Here is a 17,762-nt window from a genome sequence, read left to right as displayed (position 1 = left end):
ATATTTCTTTTAAAAATCAACCTTTAAAAATCTTAACTCTTGGATGCAAAAATGGATAAGTATATGAGAAAGGTAAGGGGTGAATCTGAGGCTCAGCTTGTCTGAGTCATAGAGACAAGGAACAATACCTCAACTGTACAATTTAGGATGCTTTGCTTTTAATTTCTTTCCTTTTTTTTTTCTTGGTTAGGAAGTTGTATTTCAAATACAAACATGAGGTGCATGAAAAAGTTTCCTTTTAACAGGTCTTTGCTGTCAGTATTTTTTTTTTTTAACTTGAAAATTGATATTGTAGAAATGGGGGCTCTTTTACAGGAAATGCCAATTAAATGACAGTTCATTGAGTATGGCCAGTTTTAAGCTACTCTAATGATGATGGATTGTTAATTTAATTTGGCAGGTCTTACTGGTTTACTGTGTGCTTGCTATATGCCCTGAATTGACCTAACTCCTCTGGGGGACCCCAGAAGTATAAAATATGGCTGGCTGTCCTCAGCCTCCTTGGGAGGTCATGACTCATGCATACAGAGTAATTGAGAAATAACAAAACACAGCATATGATTAGGTGTCCAAAATGGCTGTTAAAGGCAGTAAAAGATAAAAGGAATCAGAAAGGGAGAAAATGAACTGAGCTGGGGTTTTTCCATCACTAGAGGGAGACAGAGGGAGAAGCAAGGGTCAGTGCTTCACACATCAACCAAAAGTGAAGTTGCTCTGTCGCGTCCGTTGCAACCCCATGAACTGTAGCCTACCAGGCTCCTCTGTCCATGGGGTTTTCTAGGCAAGAGTATTGGAGTGGGTTGCCATTTCCTTCTCCAGGGGTTCTTCCCAACCCAGGGATCGAACCCATGTCTCCCACATTGCAGGCAGACACTTTACTGTCTGAGCCACCAGGGAAGCGCTATATCAACCAAAACAACTCTGTAAAGACAAAACTATCCCCAGTTTACAGATGAAGAAACTGAGGCTCAGGGAGGTTGAGAAACTTGTCTATGATCAACAGGTAGTAGGAAACAGGGTCAGAATTTAGAATCAGGTTTGTCTCCATACTTCCTCTTTGGAGGTGTTCAAAGCACGAGGTGGTGGAGATGGGCTGTGGATGATTTGGACATCTGCTGAGAGGATTAACTGCATGACAAGCACTCTGTCTCCCAATCCTGGGTCCTCTGATCTGGGAGGACTTCAAGAAGCAGGTGGGAGTTTTGGTCTTCCTCCTTCTCTCCCTCTCCTTCCCTCCTCTTCTCCTTTTTTACATAATTATTGCTTTCTCTTCCTTTTAAAATATAAGGATATATATATATATATATATATCCTAGTTTATTTGGCTCTTTTGGATCTTAGTTGTGGCATGTGAATACTTGGTTGCAGCATGTGGAATCTAGTTCCTTGACCAGGGAAAAAACCCAGGCCCCTTGCATTGGGAGCAGAGTCTCAGCCAGTGGACCACCGGGGAAGTCCCCAAAGTGAAAGCAATGTCCAATGTTTACTCATGAGCTCTCCAATGTTGGTACCATGTTTTAAACATTTTTTAATAAATGTATATATACACAGTCTCTGGCATATAGCCCCTGGGAACAAGGCAGAGTAGTGGTTAGTGAGCTTGAGTACTGTCTCTGCCATTTACTGTATCACCCTGGGCAGATATTTAACCTCTTTGAGGCATGATTTTGTCATGTATGAAAGAGGAATAAAAATAGTACAGACTTCTGTTACTCTTATGTACTATTTATAATCCTGTGTATAATAGGATTATGAAGATCAGCTCAATTAATAGAGGCAAAATTGTTAGCTCGGTGTTTGACACATACTGAGGGCCATAGACTTTCTGAATTTCCCTCTTTTACTTTGGCTTCTTTTTCTCTCTGTAGGCATTGAATTAATTTTGAGCTAAATCATTAAACTTTCCACTTTTCAAACTGTTTCAAATGAGTCATTTTACTTGTTTTCAATTTCTCTAATTCCAAGCCCGGCTTTTTTCTTGACTTCAGAGGCAAAGGTGAGTGGTGTTCACTCCATGCAAAACAGCAGTGTTGACCCAGCTGAAAAGGTGCTCCCTCTCCTGGATTTCTGAGAGTGTCAGGCTCGAGAGGTCGGGCCCTGATGTAGAGGGAAGGAGCTGCCAGGGATGGATAAGGTTTTGCCTTCAACTGTGCACAGAAATGTTTCAGGCCCTAGGCAGTTTCCAGGGAGGCCAGCTCTCTGCTGGATCTTCAGACTCCTTAATCTGTCAAGATGGACAGAGTGCTGCTTTCCCTCCTTTTCTTTCATCCTCTTTCCTCTCTTTACCCAATCACTGCCATCTTCCCTCTCCTGCTTCCCCCCTAGATCAACCCAAAACTTTTAATCAAAACTGTCTGCCTTTGAGCCTCTTTACCAGGCCTCCTGCCAGAGATGCAGCAATGAGAAGTAGGGTTGCAGAACATCAGATGGGAGTCAGGCAGGTCTGGGTGAAAATTCCTGGTTTTACTGCTTAGTAACTCTGTGACCTTGGACAAGTTCTTTAACCTCTTGGTGCCCCTATTTCCTTATTAGTAAAATAATAATAGCTACCTCATGATTTAGTGTTTTTGTGAAGATTTAAGTGATAATCTGTGCATATTAATGAGCACCTAGTGTGTGTTTAGGGAATTCCCTGGTGGCTCAGTGGTAAAGAATCTGTCTGCCAAGTGGGAGACCTAGGTTTGATTCCTGGGTCAGGAAGTTCCCTGCAGAAGGAAATGGCAACCCACTCCAGTATTCTTACCTGGGAAATCCCATGGACAGAGGAGCCTGGCGGGCTGTAGTCCATGGGGTTGCAAAAGAGTCAGACATGACTTGGAGGCTAAACAACAGCAGTAGGTATCTAAGATACATTAGTTTTATTTCTCATCTCTATGGCCCAACCAAATGGATGATTTTAATTTCAAATCAGTTTCAAATCAGATTTGGAGTTATTTTTTGTTGTTGTTGTTTTTAATGTAAAATTGATTATTTTATTGCTAATTTTAAAACAAATGACTATATTGGGAAAAAAAATCATTGCAAAAGTAAGAATCAACCTAATGTTCAACTTTCTTCATAATAGCCAAAGACTAGAAGTAACCAAAATGTCCTTCAGTAAGTGAATGGATGAACTGTGGCTATAGTGTAGCCAGACCATGGAACCCAATAGAAATCAGCAATAGAAAGGAATGAACTGTAAGTGCACACAGTAAGATGGGTAAATCTCAAAAACATCATGTTGAGTGAAAGAAGACACATACAAAAGGGTGCATACTGTATGATTCTATTCATATGAAATGTTAGAAAAGACAAATGGAATCCATAGTGATAGAAAGCAGATCGGTGTTTGGAGCCAGAAGGAGGAGTGGGGATTGACTGGCACAAGGCAACATTTTTGGATGCTGGAACTTCATCCAAAATTGATTATGGTGGTGGCTGTATGAACGTGAAAGAAAGTGAAAATGCAAGTTGATGAGTATTGTCCGATTCTTTGCGACCCCATGGACTATACAGTCCATGGAATTCTCCAGGCCAGAATACTGGAGTGGGTAGACATTCCCTTCTCCAGGGGATCCTCCCAACTGGGGAAGGGATTGAACCCAGGTCTCCCTCATCACAGATGGATTCTTTACCAGCTGAGCCACAAGAGAAGCCCAAGAATACTGGAGTGGGTCGGATCTTCCCGATTCAGGAATCGAACTGGAGTCTCCTTCATTGCAGGTGGATTCTTTACCAACTGAGATATCAGGGAATGTATTACTTGTCAAAACTCATGGATATGTACAATTAAAATGGATACATTTTTACCTTGTGTTAACTCTACCTGAATAAAACTGATTTAGAGAAATAAGAATCAAGAGAAGACAACAATTTGAATAACTCACACTTGATAAGTACCTGGTAACAGTAATTTTTCCTTTAACATCCATCATTTAAAGAAACAGAAAAAAACTCCTTTGTTGTACAGATATTCCAGTAAAAGGTATTAGACACTCCTTGGAATGAGGAGGCGTTTTGGGTGTAGAGTGTTATGCTTTCATGGTTTGGGAAGGAGAACATCTGTTGTCTCCCATTAGCTTTGTTCCTTTGTTCCCAGAGGGTAAGGGGTGTGTTATATTACTTTATAAAGCCTTCTCAAATTCTGCCCATCTTCTTTTGCTCCCCCCACTTTTCCCCTTTCCTTTTTCTTCCTTTCTTTGTGTTTCTTTGCCTGCCAAGTTCTGTGAGGTTCTGAATCACAAAAAAACAGATCACCTCACATTAATCTGAAAAGCCAGGTTCAAACAGGAAATGTAAGCAGGAAAATTTCAGGCAATTGTCTCGAGATAATCCAAGACCAAGTTCGCTTTTTGCCATGTTCTCATAAGAATCTGGGTTTCTTTGCCTGAATGATTAAGTCTAATTCTTCATTACCCCCCTCATCTGTGCCACAGGAGAAAGACGGTGAGTTCATGGTATTTGGAATTTATAGATCAGAAAGAAATGCCTACAAAAGAATAAACCCTTTGGAATTACTTGTGGTAATCACATTTTTTTTGTAAACACATTTTAAAAAGAAATTATTAAAAATTCTCATTGTAAAAGACTGAGAAATAACCATGTTCATTCTTTGGTGAGTATCTCTTGTTTATATTCTATAGTTTTGCTTCTTCTGTTTAAACATAAATACATCATACTTTACAACTTGCCTTTTTCAGTTTCTAATATGCTTAGAAATTGTTCATATCTGCACATGGATGAAGTTGAACCATATGAAATTGCTATATTTGTAGATCTAAACAGGAAGGAATTAGCAGTTTCATGTAGTTACATAATACATCTGCTTCAATATTTTAATGGCTACATAGTATTGCATTGTATGGTTGTATCATAATTTAAAAAAAATCATCCCCCTATTGATGGATATTTAGGTTATTTCCATTTTATTTTCCTAATACAAACAGAACTGTAATGAATACACACACATATGTAAATGCATATATACACACATGTATTTTTTGTGTGCATATCTTTGCAAATATATATATGTATACATACATATATATTGACATCTTTGTGTGTGTATATATATATATGTGTGTATGTTTCTTGGTGTACATATGTTCATGTTTCTTTGTATGTGTGTATAAAGGGGTTTACACATTTCACATTGTGATCGTTATTGCAAAGTGTCCTCTAAAATGACTTGTAACAATTTATACCCTCTAGAATGTGCTTTTCCCCCTACACTTTCAATAATCTGATGGGTGAGTTGGTTTTTTTGAAATATTCTGAAGTTATTTTATTCAGTAAAAATGTAAGAAAGACCTACCACGTGCCCAGCTCTGTGCGAAACTTGAGGTCAGTATGTGCGTAATTACTGTGGGCACTGCCCTCACAGTGTGTGTGTGCTGACCGGTGGAATGACTGATGTGCACACACATACAGTGGCAATGATTTCATCGTCATAATCACCGATCGTCTCTAGCAAGATTAACTGAAAATGCGCCAACTGCCTATGCTGAGGGTCCACTGGAGTCATACAGAACAAGTGTTCCAGCTCTGCCCCTTACCAATCTGCAAAACCTGAGTTTACTTGTAAAATGGAGATAATAGTAGTGGTGTCCTACTATTAATAGTATTATATTAGTAGAGTGTTGTGAAGATTAAATGTACAATACAAAGCACAGCACCCAGGCCTTAGTAAGGACTCTGCAAAAGTTAGCCACTGCCATTTGCCTTCATTTCAAGAGCAGCAGCTTCATGTGTCTATTGCTATCCCCCTTCTAATGTGGCATTAAATACTGAATAAAAAGGATTTCTTATGTGGTGTGTCTAGCCCTGGGGAGACAGGGACTATTGCTCCTCTCATTCTGAATGCTGTACTTCTATTAATACAACAGGTTTGCTAAGGTTTCTACTCTAAGGTTATTTTATTCTAAGAACTTTAAACATTGCCTGTCTCCTCAAACAGAGGAATTTCTAACTGCTCTTTTGCAAAACTCCAATTTTTTTAAACTTTTTATTTTATATTGGAGTACAGCCAATTAACAATGTTGTGATAGTTCAAGTGCACAGCAGAGCAACTCAGTCATACATATACATGTATCCATTCTCCCTCAAACTCCCTTCAAAATCCCCAGTTCTTGATGAAAAGCAGGCCATTTCAATTACCAGGGTATTTTATTATTTTTTTGGCCACACCCTATGGTATGCAGGATCTTCGTTCCCTGACCAGGGATCAAAACTTTACCTCCTTGCAGTGGAAGCTCAGAATCATAACCACTGAACCACCAGGAAAGTCCTCAATTACCAGTGCATTTTAAAAGGAAGATGGTAAGGGATGACCTTGTAGATATTTTTAACCAAAAGAGAATGGTGCCGTTAAACCATGAGACATTTACCCATAACAGACAACTTTCCTGCATCTATTATTAATGTTTCAGCAAATATTGTTTTCTTCCAGATATGTAAATTTTGTGTTTACTATGGTGGCATAAGCAGGTGGGTGGAAGAGCACCTGATCCATCATGCACTACCATGAAAGTACTGTGAAAGTCCATAAACATGCAGCCTCCTTCTCCAGGACATTGATTAAATCTGCTCCAATCAGTTGCTTGTTCGAAGCTCAGGTGGTTGCAGCAACTGCTGCTCAACAGAAACTGTGAGAAAAGATCAGAGAAATGTCAGCAGTTGACAATCTTAACAAGAGGCAATTGTCCCCACTGGAAATTCAAGGGGAAGGACTTGGGTGCATATGAATAGCCTTTGGAATGAGGCACGTTGATCAAGTGCCGAGGATACCCTGACAACAGGGACAGGTCTGGATTGACAAGAAGCAGCAAGGACACTGCTAAAATGCCACTCAAACGCAGGGTTGAAAGCATCTAGCACATGCTTAGCAGCAGCAGCAGCACACTCAGACCTGAGGTTGATTGTGTTGGGATTCCACTGCCATAATTATTTGTAATCAGTAAGTGGATCACAGGCTACCTAGAATAGGCTACTTGTTCTCTTCCCGAGGGTCCTAACCTAGTGAGGGTCAGTGGACTCCTTTGACCATCTGATGAGGTTCTAGTCTCTTTGCCCAGAAAAAGAATCCTAGGATGTATAAATACCTAGGATTTCACACATAATCTCTGGGGCTTCATAGATGCCCCAGAAGCTCCAAGGGTCCTGGATTAAGAAACCCTGCTTTGGGGCTTCCCCGCTGGCTCAGCTGGTAAAGAAACCCTGCTTTGTGCTCTTTTTTCTTAATCCTTTACTCCCAGCAGTGAACTGATACTTTTTTCTTCTCAGGATGGATGTCTACTGGTCTACCCTACATTTCCAGAGTCTAGCCTTCCTTCAAGCCCAGTTCTTGTTCATACCTAGCGCTCTGAACTTTTAGGGCACTTGGCAGTTGGCAACAACTTAGTACCCAGTTATATCTAGGATGCCTGAATCTATAACTCACACAGCATTGAGATATTCATCCAGTCAACATATATTTAATGAGTGCCTACTATGCACCAGGCAGTGTTCCCAGATGATGATTATACTATACGAACATCAGGATCACATAACGCAACTTACCAACTTCCCCACTAGACTATGTGTCCTTAGTGGCAAGGACCAGATCTCTTACCTTGCCACATCTTTTTCTCTCTCCTTATTTCCACTCATCAGCAAAGGCTCTGTTCCAATGTCCTCTCTCCTGGGCTGGGTTAGGAAATCTTGAGTACTCTCTGGCATCCTGTGATTACCACGTTAAAACTTCTCGGCATAATTTTGAAGTCATCTGTTCCCATGCCTCTCTCTCCCACTGTGTTTTCATCCAGGGCGGGGTGTTATATCCAGTACGGAGCCTGGAAATGGCGAAACTCAGTAACCATTTGTTGAATATCTAAGCTTTCACTCACCTCCAGGCCTTCAAACATGCTGTTCTCTCTATCTGAAATATTCTTCCTCCTTTATTGTTTGCAAATTCTTATCAGCTTAAACATCACTTCCTCAGGAAAGCTTTTTTTTTTTTTTCATTCCTAGGTGAAATTAGGTCCCCTCACAAAATGCTCTCCCTAAGACTTTGAACATCTTCCTTGTTTAATATTTATATTCCTTGTTAGAATATCAGCTTCATCAGGGCAGGGGTCATGGCTATCTTATTTTCCTCTCTAAGAAAAGTGAAAGTGTTAGTTGCTCAATTGTGTCCAAATCTTTGTGACCCCATGGACTGTAGCCTGCCAGGTTCCTCTGCTCATAGAATTCTCTAGGCAAGAATATTAGAGTGGGTTGCCATTTCCTTTTCCAGGAGATCTTCCTGACCCAGGTATTGAACCCATGTCTCCTGCATGGCAGGCAGATTCTTTACCTTCTGAGCCACCAGGAAAGAACCAAGACATTGTATAGTCCTTTACTATTCAAAGAGTGGTTCAGGGACCAACAGCACTGGCATTCCCTGGGAGCTTGCTAGAAATGTATAGTCTCAAGCTTTACCCCAGTCCCATGGACTCAGAATCCCCAGGTGATTTCCATATACATTAAGGCTTGAAAAGCTGTTCAGTTCAGTTCAGTTCAGTCGCTCAGTCGTGTCCGACTCTCCGTGACCCCATGAATCACAGCACGCCAGGCCTCCCTGTCCATCACCAACTCCCGGAGTTCACTCAAACTCATGTCCACAGAGTCGGTGATGCCATCCAGCCATCTCATTCTCTGTCGTCCCCTTCTCCTCCTGCCCCCAAACTTTCCTAACATCAGACTCTTTTCCAGTGAGTCAACTCGTCACATGAGGTGCCCAAAGTATTGCAGTTTCAGCTTTAGCATCAGTCCTTCCAATGAACACCCAGGATTGATCTCCTTTAGAATGGACTGGTTGGATCTCCTTGCAGTCCAAGGGACTCTCCAGAGTCTTCTCCAACACCACAGTTCAAAAGCATCAATTCATCGGCGATCAGCTTTCTTCACAGTCCAACTCTCACATCCATACATGACCACGGGAGAAACCATAGCCTTGACTAGATGGACCTTGGTTGGCAAAGTAATGTCTCTGCTTTTTAATATACTATCAAGGTTGGTCATAACTTTCCTTCCAAGGAGTAAGCATCTTTTAATTTCATGGCTGCAATCAGCCTCTGCAGTGCTTTTGGAGCCCCAAAAAATAAAGTCTGACACTGTTTCCACTGTTTTTCCATCTATTTCCCATGAAGTGATGGGACCAGATGCCATGATCTTTGTTTTCTGAATGTTGAGCTTCAAGCCAACCTTTTCACTCTCCTCTTTCACTTTTATCAAGAGGCTTTTTAGTTCCTCTTCACTTTCTGCCATAGGGTGGTGTCATCTGCATATCTGAGGTTATTGATATTTCTCCCAGCAACCTTGATTCCAGCTTGTGCTTCTTCCAGCCCAGCGTTCCTCATGATGTACTCTGCATGTAAGTTAAATAAGCAAGGTGACAATATACAGCCTTGACGTACTCTTTTTCCTATTTGGAACCAGTCTGTTGTTCCATGTACAGTTCTGACTTTTGCTTCCTGACCTGCATACAGGTTTCTCAAGAGGCAGGTCAGGTGGTCTGGTATTCTACTCCAAACACACTCAATAAATATGTACCAAATGAATAACAAGCATTGAACAGAACAAAATGGAACCAATTCAGCCTCGGTACTGCTGTTGTCTAGCACAAGTTCAGTTCAGTTCAGTTCAGTTGCTCAGTTGTGTCCAACTCTTTGCGACCCCATGAATCACAGCATGCCAGGCCTCCCTGTCCATCATCAACTCCCAGAGTTCACTCAAACTCACGTCCATCGAGTCGGTGATGCTATCCAGCCTGGCTCAAATTAGGCACTCAGTAGGTGTTTGAGGAACAAATATTGTCTTCCATTCATCCATCTTCACTGTGTTTTCTTAAACTAGCTTATAAGCTGAAAGTTGGGGTCCAGGGTCCTATTTTGACCCTTTTTCTTTTTTTTTAAGTAGTGAAACTTTATCGAGAGATAGTTAACAGCAAATTTCCAACGTAAGGACAGCATGCTTGGCTTCAGTCTGTCTTTGTTTAAATTGTGGTTGTCCCTTCACATGCTTCTGGCATCTTAATGGGCTCTAGACTTGGTAGAATCTCCTCATTGACATCAGGACCACCTTTGGGCTTATCCACAGTCTTCAACAGAGCCAGTTCCTGTTGATCAGCTTCCATAGCAGGCCCTTGAGCAGATGCCCCTTCATCTTCACTGTCCTGAGCAGGTATAATATCCTAAATCACAGTTGGTGGTTTTCCTAGTTGAGATTGTTTATCACTGGGCTGCTGAGCAACCAGAGGTCCAACTGGCTGGAAGACTCTCCATCATTTCCATGCAGAGTTGGATCTTGTGCTTACATGCCCACTCATATTTTCCAACTTACTCCCCGGCCATATTGCTATGAGGATCTACTAGCTGGGTTTCATTCAGTGAGGAAGTATCAGGATGGCAGGAACATGATCTCCCTGGCATAACTATTGTTGGCCTTTTTTTCTTACCTCTGTATCTTCTATTTCTGTGCCATATGCATAGAGAGTACTCAATAAAGACTTGAAGCTAGCCTGATACTTCAAAGTTAAGTAATACATCATCCACTGGATTGCATTCAAGCTAGCTATTTTGAAGGGCGGGATACATGTAAAGTGATTAGGGACATTTCCAGTTGTTTGACACCCTCAAGCTTGAAGAGCTGTGCTTCCAGTTGTTTGACACCCTCAAGCTTGAAGAGCTGTTCTCCATGTGGAACATCCCATGTACGGTAACAAAATGGAGACGCCATAGCAATGAGAACTTGGTTTCTGGCTTTCACTGTTTTCACACGACACTGTTTGGTTTGAAGAGGCCTAATGATGCCACTTGTGCTTACCCAAGTGGCATCAGCAGTAAGGAATCCACCTGCAATGCAAGATGCAGGTTCAATCCCTGGGTCAGGAAGATCCCCTGGAGGAGGGTATGGCAACCCACTTCTTGCCTGGAGAATCCCATGGACAGAGGAGCCTGGCAGGCTAGAGTCCACAGGGCTGCAAAGAGACATAACTGAAGTGACTTACCGTGCACACCTGCACAATGATGCCACTTAGACAAGCAAAAACAGTGAAAGAGATCTTCTGAGTAGTATGTTTTAGTATAACTATCTCTTCCAGATTTTTCAGGAAAAAACATGTGTCTTTTGGCATTTGGTCTTAGTATTAGGACAACTTACAGACTATGGGCAAAGGCTTTCTATCAGTTCAGTCGCTCAGTCATGTCCGACTCTTTGCAACCCCATGAATCACAGCACGCCAGGCCTCCCTGTCCATCACCAACTCCAGGAGTTTATCCAAACTCATGTCCATTGAGTCGGTGATGCCATCCAACCATCTCATCCTCTGTTGTCCCCTTCTCCTCCTGCCTTCAATCTTTCCCAACATTAGGGTCTTTACAAATGAGTCAGCTCTTCGCATCAGGTGGCCAAAATATTGGAATTTCAGCTTCAACATCAGTCCTTCCAATGAATGTTCAGGACTGATTTCCTTTAGGATTGACTGGTTGGATATCTTTGCAGTCCAAGGGACTCTCAAGAGTCTTCTCCAACACCACAGTTCAAAAGCATCAATTGTTTGGCGCTCAGCTTTCTTTATAGTCCAACTCTCACATCCATACATGACTACTGGAAAAACCATAGCCTTGACTAGATGGACCTTTGTTGACAAAGTAATGTCTCTGCTTTTTCATATGCTGTCTATGTTGATCATAACTTTCCTTCCAAAGAGTAAGCGTCTTTTAATTTCATGGCTGCAATCACCATCTGCAGTGATTTTGGAGCCAAAAAAATAAGTCAGCCACTGTTTCCACTGTTTCCCCATCTATTTGCCATGACGTGATGGAACCAGATGCCATGATCTTAGTTTTCTGAATGTTGAGTTTTAAGCCAACTTTTTCACTTTCCTCTTTCACTTTCATCAAGAGGCTCTTTAGTTCTTCACTTTCTGCCGTAAGGGTGGTGTCATCTGCATATCTGAGGTTATTGATATTTCTCCCAGCAATCTTGATTCCAGCTTGTGCTTCTTTCAGTCCAGCATTTCTCATGATGTACTCTGCATATAAGTTAAATAAGCAGGGTGACAATATACAGCCTTGACGTACTCCTTTTCCTATTTGGAACCAGTCTGTTGTTCCATGTCCAGTTCTAACTGTTGTTTCCTGACCACATATATGTTCCTCAAGAGGCAGGTCAGGTGGTCTGGTATTCCCATCTCTCAGAATTTTCCACAGTTTATTGTGATCCACATAGTCGAAGGCTTTGGCATAGTCAATAAAGCAGAAATAGATGTTTTTTTGGAACTGTCTTGCTTTTTTGATCCAGCAAATGTTGGCAGTTTGATCTCCAGTTCCTCTGCCTTTTCTAAAGCCAGCTTGAACATCTGGAAGTTCACAGTTCGTGTATTGTTGAAGCCTGGCTTGGAGAATTTTGAGCATTACTTTACTAGTGTGTGAGGTGAGTGCAGTTGTGTGGCAGTTTGAGCATTCTTTGGCATTGCCTTTCTTTGGGATTGGAATGAAAACTGACCTTTTCCAGTCCTGTGGCCACTGCTGAGTTTTCCAAATTTGCTTTGTAGAAACAGGCATATTGATATATAAGATTAGGCTATTTTTTTTAATTAGATGAAAATAAAACTTGGATTTAAACATTATATTAATGCATCTAGTGAATACTCTTGATATTTCAGGAGAAGACTTCCCTGAATCCAACTTAGATACTTCTTGAGCACCTCTTAAGTTTGCTGGTACAAATTCAATCTTTGATCTTGAGGAATTCTAGTCTAGAGAGTAGATTGGGTCCTGAATTTTAAAAAAAAATTTATTCATTTATTTGGCTGTGTCGGGTCCTAGTTGCTGCACGTGGGGTCTTCATTGTCACATGCAGAATCTCTCCTTGTGGCACACAAACTCTCTACTCACGGTGTGTAGGCTCAGTAGTTGTGGTGAGTGGCCTTAATTGCTCTGTGGCAAGTGGGATCTTAGTTCTCTGCCTAAGGATCAAACCTACATCCCCTTCATGCAAGGCAGATTCTTAACCACTGGACCACCAGGGAAGTTCTCTGAATTTTTTAAAAAGTCTATTTATTAGGCTGTCAGATCTAAGAGACTATGGCTAGAATTTACATTTGTTCAATGCTTTGGGACTTTAGAAGGAAGAATTGGAACTCCGGAATCCTGGAGCCTTTTACCCTTAAATTGTAGATCACAAACTCCCAACAAGTTTAAAGATTATCCCAAGATGGAGAGTCATCATGAAATGACTAGGCATCAAAAGCCATGGAAGTCTCTCCGACTCTTCCCCTGGCTGCTCTGTGAGAGTTTCCACCATCTCAACTCCTTCCAGATAAACCTGGACGTTTTCAAGGATGTTCTTACACGTACTTACCTCTTGGTCCTTTTCTACTCAGTGATGGCCACCATTTTGGTTCTATCCTTCTCTAATTTTTTGCAATGAATCTTTCATGACAAACCTGGTGCCCTGGTTGACCAAAGACACCCTAGTTGCAGGTCATGAAGAGCCCACCCAGCTGCTGGTGCCAGCTGGTATGTATGGCCATGCCTTTGTCAGCACCTCCACTGATTCTAATGCTGCCACCCACTCTGTCTACAGATATGGTCAACACCTTTCCTCTCCTTTCCTGGCTGTGGCCAAAAGACTCTAAAACAAAACCAGAGCACACACCTGGATCCAGTTAGCCATCTGTTCAGGAGCCAAGTAAACAAGGAATTTCTGAGTCACAGCCTTTCTACTCCCCACTTCATGTCTTCTGCTTGCTACCTCATCAGCCAGGAGAGGCTTGACGTGAGAAGCTCGATCTTTGTTTCAGACATTCCCATTTTGCTCTCATTTACCACCCCTCTGGGAGGAACCAATTTAACTCCAAATAAATTAAGGGACTCTATCGTTTAAGTGTGTTTGTAATAAGGCATATGCCTATGTTCCCTACACCTCCAAAATTAGTCCAGAGAAACACTCCCTTTCTCCCTACAGTCAGCTCTGTCTGCCAAGGAGGAGCACATTTCCGGAGGCTGTTTGTCTTAGACCTTCCCATTCCCAGTGGGGGCCTGGGCTGCCTCGTTTTATTGTCTGCTTTAGAACAGTCTGGTTTGGTCAAGAGGTTAAGAATCTCAGCCTTGTACACAGCACACCAAGCAGTTAGGCACACAGCCTTTGATAGCCAGATTCTGACGCTGCTGTTTCCTAGCCACTCTGACTGTTCCCTTATCTGTAAAATGGGGAGATCCTTGTGACAGATAGGAACACTAAGTGAGGTTGCATAGACAGTGTTTGGCTTTGAATCCCAATAATCACTCTATTATTGGTTGCTACTAATAAAAACTAAAATAGCTAAGTGGTTTCCTTTTAATAGTAAGACATGCAACAGTAGTGTTTTGACATGTCTTCCTGTCTCCAGCTTATTCTCTACAGTTCGTTTTCACTCAGCTGCTAGATTCATCTCCCCAGAACATTGTGATCATGTTATTACTCCATGTGAAAATATCAGATGGCTTCCCATTACTTACAAAGAAAGTTCGAAGTCTTTCTCTTTGTGCTCAAGGCGCTTTGATCTGGCCCCAACAAAATGTTACCTCCTTTTCTCCACTACTCCTCTTCACACGTCCTCCACTCCAATGAAAATAAACCAACATTCCTTAGGCACACCCACACCCTGCACACTGTTTGTCCTTTTTATCTGGAATCCAGATTTTATCTCTTCTTTGTCCCTAGCTCAAGTGCCACTGCCTCCACCAAGCCTTTCCCAGCCCACAGTAAACCCCATAACTCTTTATGGGCTTTGGGGCACTTATCTTTTGTCACCACATAAGTATCTTTGTAAACTTTGTGCTCCAAATTTATACATACATCTACCATATCAGATGATTAATGATTACATCTGCCTGATTCATCTCCATCTTCCTAAGCCAAGGTTTCTCAATCTTGCTGCTATTATTTTGGGCCAAATAACTCTGTTGTGGTGGGATGTCATCTGTACTGTAGGCTGTTTAGCAGCAACCATGGCCTCCAGTCACTAGAGGCCAATAGCATCTCCCCACGCCAGGTATGACAACCAAAATTGTCTCCAGACATTGCCTGATGTCTCTTGGAGGGCTAAATCACCCCCAGTTGAGAACCACTGCCCCAGACCAAGCTTGAAGGTCTGAACATGCGTGTGTGTGTGTGTTAAGTCATTTTAGTCATGTCTGACTCTTTGCAACCCTATGGACTGTAGCCTGCCAGGCTCCTCTGTCCGTGGGATTCTCCAGGCAGGAATACTGGAGTGGGTTGCCGTGCCTTGCTCCAGGGGATGCTCCTGACTCATCTCTTACATCTTCTGCATTGGAGGGCAGGTTCTTTACCACTTGTGCCACCTGGGAAGTTCCTTGGAATATGGATAGTTCTCAGTAAATGCTTATAAAAGAAAAGAAGGAGTTTGACTTATGTCCTTTTAAATTTAAACAGTAGTGGAACATACGATTAATGCTATTATTTCAGTAATTGGAAATAAAAGTACAGAGTCCCCATGAGAACTAAGAACTAAGAGACAAAGATTTGAATATCACTAGCATTGAATCAGTCAATAGGTATCTATTGTGTAACCATAATGTTTATGGAGTGTGGAGTGGTAAAGAACCCGCCTGCCAATGCAGGAGACATAAGATACATGGCTTTGATCCCTGATTTGGGAAGATCCCCTGGAGGAGGGCATGGCAACACACTCCAGTATTTTTGTCTGCAGAATCCCATGGACAGAGGAGCCTGGTGGGCTACAGTCCATGGGATCACAAAGAGTCAGACCCGACGGAAGTGACTTGGCACACACATTAGTGGAGTCAGGTAGGAGTTGGGTTCCAGTACTGGCCTCACCACTATAAGCTGTCATGTAGGTCAGCACCTTAGTGTCTATAAACTTCAGTTCCCTTATTCTGTAAAATGGGGATAATAATTGTAACCCATATGTGGTCATTATGAGGATAAATTAGATAATGCACTTAAAGTGGTTAGCAGAGAATCTAGAATGTAGTTAGCACTTAATAATAGCTCAAAGTTATTATTAATGCTGTGATTATTACTGTAATGATGATTCATGTCTAATTCTTTCAAAGGTCATGACAGTATTATTTATTTCCATTTTATAGATGGCTTGTGGTTGGAATCTGGATCTTCTCATCTCCAACTTTCACTACATCATCATTTATCTGACACAATGCAAACAGAATCACATTTACAGGAAGAACCTTCATTTAAAAAAAAAAATGGAAACTGCTAACTGCCTACAGCAAAAATTCTTTTTCAATTGGTAAATATCATCTTCATCCATAACTATCATTGGGAAATTCAATAACTGCTTATTAAGCACTTTGGATAAGTACATGTGCTAGATATTGGATATAAGACACCTGTGTTGCTAAAACACAGCACCTGCCTGTTTGTAGCTTACAAACCCGCAGGCTCAAAGATTCTGTCCTTTAGGCTTTAAAAAAAAATGAATTAATAAGTTTAGCAACCGGTTGGCACCAGTTCCAGGCAGCATTTGATTTTTGGAGTAAAGCAGCAGGAGCAGCTGCCTCAGTCTCTTGCAGAAGCTGAGAGAGAAGCTCAGGGACAGGACAACAGGTAGGTGGGGAGTGAACTTCCGCCTGCGACAGTCAATCAGCAAAGTGTATCTGTCAGGCCATTCCACCATCCAGCAGAACAAATCTCTTGCCTTAGAAAACAGACAACAGATCAGGAAATTTTAGCCCCAAACCAGTTCTATCACCCACAAAGTGGATGACTTGGGGGCAAAACAACAACCAAAAAACCCCTCTTCAAGCCTCTATTTACTAATCTGCAAATTAAGGGCATCAGATGGAATGAGTGGTTCTTAATTAGTGTTGCCCACGTTGGAGGCGGAACGCTGGAATAGTGTAGATGGTGCAGTAGCTTTTTTCAGCAATTACTAGCCATTAACAAAATGCCTGACAACTCATAAATACACCTGGAGGGAAAAAGCGTTTGTTATCACGTTAGAGCTCTGATGTTTAACCGAGTCTATTATCCAGTGGGTTAGATTCATTTGTTCGTTCATTCATTCATTAAGCAGTTGAGCACAGTGGCTGTATGCTGGCCCTGGACTCGGACCAGATACTGCCCTTGTCCTCAGATGGGGCTTACATTTTACGCATGAAATCAATCATAGGTTATAGGGGAGGCATGAAGTCTTTTCTCCTCCCTAAGTACTAATCCCTGAGCTGGATCGGACATGCCGCTGTGGATCTGGTGATGGCGATCCCTACCTCCCGACTCCTTACCGTCAGCTCCTTAGAGCCCATTCCTATTGGCTGGGCAATCCTCCAGTTGTCCGAGTCCCCCCACCTTTGGTTTCCGTGGCGGCAGAGGGATCTGAGTGCCCTCAGATTCCTGCAGGTGGAGCCAAACCCCCTGGCTGAGACGCTGGGCTCGCTCCCTCCGCGGGCCCCGGCGGACGGGCGGGCGCTTCTCAAGCCACCTCCTTCCCTCCCTCGCCTCTCTTGTGCGGTTCCCTCCACATCCCCACCAAGCGAGTGGGTCGGAAGGGAAGTCGTGCCAGACTTGGAGACGACTGCCAGGTTTCTCTCAAGTCTTGGCTTAACAAAGGAAAGCAAATTACAAAAATGGAAATTTTCAAACCAGCGTTCAGTGGTATTCAGATCGACGTTTGGGTAGCACGCAGGCACAGACCGCATTCCTGCTATTTTGTGATTAAAATGATACGGAAAATACCTCCTTGCTGGGGTTTTCTTTTTCCAAAACGACTTCTTTCT

The 17,762-nt window shown here is 42.2% G+C and overlaps 1 long non-coding RNA gene and 1 pseudogene across 1 annotated transcript; both read right to left on the bottom strand.

The window, feature by feature from the left end:
* Positions 1 to 4,560: 4,560 nt before the first annotated feature.
* Positions 4,561 to 17,433, bottom strand: LOC129540921 (uncharacterized). The gene is made up of 3 exons (XR_008682731.2): positions 17,271 to 17,433; positions 7,589 to 7,808; positions 4,561 to 6,623 (listed from the first exon to the last, which is right to left on the bottom strand). It is a non-coding gene; the product is annotated as an uncharacterized LOC129540921 (long non-coding RNA).
* On the bottom strand, positions 9,992 to 10,324 carry LOC148778031 (putative G antigen family E member 3; annotated as a pseudogene).
* Positions 17,434 to 17,762: the final 329 nt, after the last annotated feature.

Source organism: Moschus berezovskii, chromosome 4 (genome assembly GCF_049115385.1).
Source record: "Moschus berezovskii isolate FMDL1 chromosome 4, NW_MosBer_1.0, whole genome shotgun sequence".
In the NCBI taxonomy this organism is placed as follows: Eukaryota; Metazoa; Chordata; class Mammalia; order Artiodactyla; family Moschidae; genus Moschus; species Moschus berezovskii.
Note: the sequence above shows the minus strand (reverse complement) of the source record. Positions and strands in the feature narration are given on the sequence as shown.